Source organism: Miscanthus floridulus, chromosome 2 (genome assembly GCF_019320115.1).
Source record: "Miscanthus floridulus cultivar M001 chromosome 2, ASM1932011v1, whole genome shotgun sequence".
In the NCBI taxonomy this organism is placed as follows: Eukaryota; Viridiplantae; Streptophyta; class Magnoliopsida; order Poales; family Poaceae; genus Miscanthus; species Miscanthus floridulus.
The window spans coordinates 153358179-153364299 of NC_089581.1; the positions used below are offsets into that span (position 1 = coordinate 153358179).

Sequence of the window (6121 nt, forward strand, 5' to 3'; positions counted from 1 at the left end):
AGTGAACACCTTGGCGATGGGCGGTACGGCATACTTGAGCATGCTCAGCACCGACGTCCCCTCAGTCCCTTCTTGCGCCGCCGTGGCCAGCACCTCCAGCTGCGACCTCTCCATCATGGCTTGACCCAGACCTAACTACTGAAGCCTTCTTTTCCTTGCCTCAGGATCCAGTGACCCGCGCAAACAGGACTGCCATTATTTAAGCATGACTTAGAAGGCAAAACATATAGAGGCAACATCAGGAAAACTCTGGAACTGCTTTTGGCGCTGGTTGTTCAGGGCCACCCAGCTGGAAGAGAGGAACGCGCAGAGCCCAACTCACCGGATTCGCGTAACACAATACGGCAGGCAGCTTCCCCCGAAGCAGGAAGCTTAGCAATAACAAACTTCTTGTTCGACGAAAACAGACGCATCGACAAACCAATCAATTCGGGAAGAGAAATTATGACTAACTAGATTCCAAACAACAGGCGAGCGCGGCCAGCGCGGTGGCTCGAGCGAACAAACTTCTAGTTCGGCATTTCCATCTGCGCAAGGGCCAGGACGAGCCGGAAGGGAGAGCTGAGGACAGCAGGCGAGCGTGGACAGCGGGCAAGCGCGGCCAGCGAGCGAGCACGGCGGCGCGGCCGAGCGCAGCCAGCTCGGCCAGCAGGCGAGCACGGCCGCACGCCTTAGCGCAGCCTGCCGGTGGCACAGCCGGGGCGGAGGCACGGCGACGGCGCGGGCGCGCGACCTGCGCGAACGGTGAGCACAGCCTGCGGCGGTGCGGCCAGCGCGTACGGCGAGCGTGGCCGGCGCGGCGGCGCGGCTTGAACGGGAGGGCCGGTAGGTTCAGAACGAGCTGGCAGAGAGAGCAGAGGAGGGTGTTGCGGGTCTTGCGGGTTGCTGCGAGGCCTCTCGCTCGCCTAACGGGCTTGGAGGGTTGGAAGTGTTTAGCCTACGAAAAAATTGCAGCCGGTCCACAATAGCCACGAAGCCTAGTTTTGCGGGGCGAGCGGGCAGGTTACGTTAACAACCCGCCCCGCCTGCATATTTAACTGCTACCTTCGTCCTTGGGTTACGTGCCACAAAAAGTATTTCATATTTGATCAAATTTTTAGTGAATAATATTCACAATTATGTCTTTAAATTAATTTATTATGAAAATACATTTCATAATTAATCTGATAATATTTATTTAGTATTATAAATATGGATAATTTTTATTTATAATTGGTCAAAGTCAAGGCACTAAAATATAATATTATGTTAGAATTGTATTCTTTTGGAGACAGAGGTAGCAGCTGCTTCAGTTGCTGTCGATGAACCAGACAATTCCGCGCGTGTTTAGTTGCCCAAATTTTGGAATTTGGGATACTGTAGCACATTCGTTTTTATTTGGCAAATAGTGTTCAATCATGACTAATTAGGCTCAAAACGTTCGTCTCGTAATTTCCAACTAAACTGTGCAATTAATTTTTTTTGTCTACATTTAATGCTCCATGCACGTATCGCAAGATTCGATGTGATGGGTACTGTAGCACTTTTTGGGAATTTAGGGGTGGGAACTAAACACGCGCTTTACGATACGTGCTGGTGCTGCTTGCTGTTTGAACTCGCACAAACTAGCATTGTTGACTTTGCACAGCACGTTGGCTCTGAATAATGCGCCTTAAACTAGTCTCCTACTGGATTGCGGTGCTACTAGGTCCAACCAAATGAAGCTTAGCTACACCTGGAGTAGTTGATGTCAGTTGCATTTCTTTTAATTAGGGCCTTTTGGCATGGTGCTAAAATTTTATCATTCTGACTTTAGATTAAGGTGTTTAGATTCATAGCAAAACTTTAGCAACATATCAATAGAAGACTTATTTGTTCCCATTTAATGATTGATTTGCTTCATTAATATTATGCATGCACAGCCATGCAGGTTGCATGCAAGAGCTGGTCACCCTTGCTGCTCGCCCTGGTGCTGCTCGCCGGAGCTGCTCGCCCTTGCTGCAGCTCTCCTTTGATGTCATGTCTGGCATTGTTTAGAAACCATCAAAAATTACATTTTATTTCATAATTATTGAATAGTTCAAGTACACAATTCAATTGTCTTCAACCTTACAAATTAAAAACACACATTACATTTCAAGCTCACATTCGAATTGTCATGATCTATTTAACAAACCAAGGGCAATCGAGTCACGAAAAGCATTCATCATTACATATTCCTCCCTTGCTGGTGTTTGACTAGTACGTGGCTGAGAGGACGATGTTTCAGGTGGAACATAGTTCTCATCACGGTCACAACGATCAAAATCCCTGTCCACTATTCCACTCGGTCTATTGAAGTTATGTAGTGCCATGCATGCAACAATAATTTGGGTTTGCTTATGAGGTGCATAACTTGACATTTGCAACAAAATTCTCTACTTCATCTTCAAAACTCCAAACGACATCTCGATGATATTTCTAAGAGATGAATGTGCGTAGTTGAAGATCTCTTTTTACCTTGTGGCTCCAGGCCTTCTCGATACTCCGGAAGATGGTACTTGGTTCCCTTGTAGGGCGCAAGGTAACCCGGACGATTTGGGTAGCCGGAGTCCACCAGGTAAAATTTTCCTACACAATGGATCAATTTTGTAAGATTCAACTAGTTCAACTAGAAGCTGCAAATGCAACAGAAGCAAGGTGTTTACCTATGGGTGGATGTGAAAAGACATGGCTGTACTTGGTCATAGCATCATTGAACACTCTCATGTCATGTACTGAACCAGGCCATCCAGCAAGAACAAATGTGAACCTCATGTCAAAGTCACAAACAGTCATCACATTTTGTGTTGTCATGCCCTTGCGACACATGTGCTGAACCAGCCTATCTCTTGGCACCACACATGGTATGTGAGTGCCATCTATTGCTTCTATACAATTGTTGAAGAAGGGATGGAACCTAGGGTTTCTCAATCTAGGATGAATTGTTCTGAAGTCTAGGTCTATCGGCTTAATGATGTCTAAAGCTAGCTTAACCATACATTGCAAAACTTTCTCAAAGTTGATGTGAACTGTAACTAGTGATCTCTCAAATCTATCCTTAGCTTGCCTAACTAACTGTGGTGCTCCAAGCATCCAAAGGAACATTCCTAAAGCCTCAACAGAGGTACTCTTAGTACTAGACTTTAGGCCATATGACTCAACCAGCACATCATGAAGTCGATGGAATACGGTTGGGCTCATTCTAAACATGTTTGTAGCTGCTATTTCTATCTCCTAGCTTTCTCTCTACCCATTCCAGTCTAGTTAGTAATGGTTGCCTCCTCTCAACCCTATTGCAGTATTTATCAATGTGAATAGCATACTGATATATACCGTACATAAAATCATTGTCATCATCCTCAAGAAGCATTCTATAGATATCATTATCACTTTATCCATCATAATTGTCCTCATCCCTCGTTGCATGATCATCCTGACACATAAATGCATGATAATCTCAGTTATATATGCCAGTAAAATTTTTTATCATGCATGACAAGCTCACATCACAATCACAAATGAAATTCATCACATAGTTCAACTAACATAGTGCAAACTCTCCTAACATAGTGCAAATGACAAACAGAGTTCAAATGACATAGTGCAAATACAACATACTTAGTTCAAATGATAGCATAAGTACAATAACAGACATAGTTCACATGACATGAATTGTTCAAATGACAGACATAGTTAAGATAAGAGGATCTAGTTGTCGACCCCATGAAAGTTCTCAATGAAGCCCAACCTTCCATAAGGTGTAGATGTTCCAATGAAGAACTCCATGCTATCGTCATCTTTGGTGATCTTGTGCACAACATACCACAACTGCTTGTTTTCTTCGTCTACACCACACTCTCTAGCCAACTGCTGCACATACCTAATCTTTTCTACTCTAGCAACCTCCTTCTACCGGGCAAGCTGATAGGCAACCTGTTGCTTGTTTTCTAAATGTTTCTAGAATATCACATTCCTCTCAGCTTGAATCCTGGCGTTCTTGATCATGAACTTGTCCATGCTCCTAACTGCTGGGCTCTTGGACTTCTTACTGGGACTAGAGCCAGTGGTGCTTGTGCTGCTTGCTCTCTTGTGGCTAGTGATGCTAACTAGGGTCTACACATCAAGTTCCTCAGGTGGATCCTCCTCCTCTTCCTCATCCACAGTGACACTTCCTCCAGGAATAAAAGAGGTGAAGCCATCAACAACTATACCATGGAACATTGGTCCAATTCATTAATGTAACATGTCCACCCACTCTTGTATTTCTTCTAGTCTAGGTGGCCCTACAGAATACTATCTTTGTGAGGGCAAGGTAGTAGAGCTTACTAGACATGTCAGTGTTTTGAAATCACCGCAGGCTAGTAAATTTTCTAGTTTGTGCGTCTAACCCAGACTGGCTATGCTCGGATGGACATAAAAGGATTTATACTGGTTTTTTAGGCGGAACGTCCCTAGCGTCCGTTTGCTATTGCCCGTGTATTACACAGCATCCTTGGTTTGTAGTAGGGGTTACAACAGGCGAGGAGAGGGAGAAGATCCTAACGTCTCTAGTCTCCTTGGTGAAAAAAGAGTGGGTCAGAGTTGAGTTCTCTATCTATTGTTGAGCACCTAAGCCTTCCATCGCTCGAACATGTTAGATGTGTCTTGGAATTGCCCCCTCCGTGGGGTGCCCTGAAGATGCAGGTTACATTAGAGATAGAGAGAGAGGGGGACAAAGAGACAAGGAGAGGAAAGCTTCTAGGACCACAACGACTTCCGTCTCCTTTATGTGGGTCCCGTCGGCCCTATAGATGATGACGAGGATAGCTCCACGTTGTGACCCTATTCATCACTAACATCATATGTGGGCATCATCAGCCGATCATGGCTCTCCATCCCATCCTAGCAGATGGTATGGCTCGTTGCTACCTCCGCCTAAGGCCGTACAGGGAGTAGGCAGTATAGCGCCAGCACGCCCAATGCTATTGGCGACGTGCGTCCATAGACGTGACCTATCATAGTCGTAGGTCATGTCAAGACACACCTGCTCCCCTTCTGGCATCAGAAGTTTGACCCTAGACTCATACTTTCAGACCCATAGTGGTTGGGGCAGTACAGACCTCCATCGGGAGAGGAGAAGCCCATGCCCTCGGGGGTCGAGCGAGACGGAGCCCATGCTCTTGGGATCGAGCGAGGTGGAGTCCGTGCCCTTGGGGTCAGACGAGGCAGAGTCTGTGCCCTCGGGGTCAGACATGACAGGGCTCTCTCCCGAGGGGTCAGGCGAGATGGAGCCCATGCCCTTAGGGTCAGACGCGATGGGGCTCTCACCCTAGGGGTTGGGCAAGACAGAGCCCACGCCCTTGGGGTTGAGTGACCCGGATCCCATATCCTTGAGGTCGGGCGAGATGGAGCCCATGCCCTTGGTGCCGGGAGAGACCAAGATACATTCTTAACCATCTAAGGGAGTTAGCATTTGTGGCCATTAGCTTCCTTCTTCTAGGTATCCCTGATACTGATACCCGACAGTAGGCCCCGAGCCTGCGAAGGAGTAGGATACTCCTTCGAAGGTTTTTTTTCAGACGGAAGGATTCTAGGGATCTTGATCTTCCTTTGCGGGTTGAGGGATGTCTTGGTGTGGTCGAGATTCCTTGTGTTTGGACTCCTCAAGAGCATGTTGCTTCGTGATTTAGGGGATTAGAGAAAATCTCTCTTAATTCTGATTCCTCCCTAGGATCTAACCAATCCGCCATTGTTATGTGACCACATATTCGGTCTCCTTGCGAGTCCAACTCTTGAGCCCCTACGCATAGCAAGGGTCTGGTTGAGGGGTCGGCTCGTCTTAAGGTCGTCCTCCCTCAAGTGTTTTTTGATAAAATGGAGGGGCTAAGTCGTGCCATGTTTTCCTCGATTGATGAACTATGGTGCTTGGTGAGCTGTTAACGGGCAAGTTTGAGTGGGGCCCTGGCTTCCCATTCGTGATGGTCTGGCATGGGTCGGCTAATGACTGACTACAGATTCCTGATGGCCAGTCCATATAGTTCTTGGGTCCATTCGACTGGTCCCAAGGGCTCGTTGCCTTTCTTCAAGGAAAAACCATGGACCGTGCTCTATCAAGACTCAAACGTGGGCTAGGATGCCCGTG

General features: G+C 46.9%; 1 pseudogene; it reads right to left on the reverse strand.

Annotated features, from left to right (window-relative positions):
• Positions 1-2135: 2135 nt before the first annotated feature.
• On the reverse strand, positions 2136-3370 carry LOC136540922 (uncharacterized; annotated as a pseudogene).
• Between the last annotated feature and the right edge of the window lie 2751 nt (positions 3371-6121).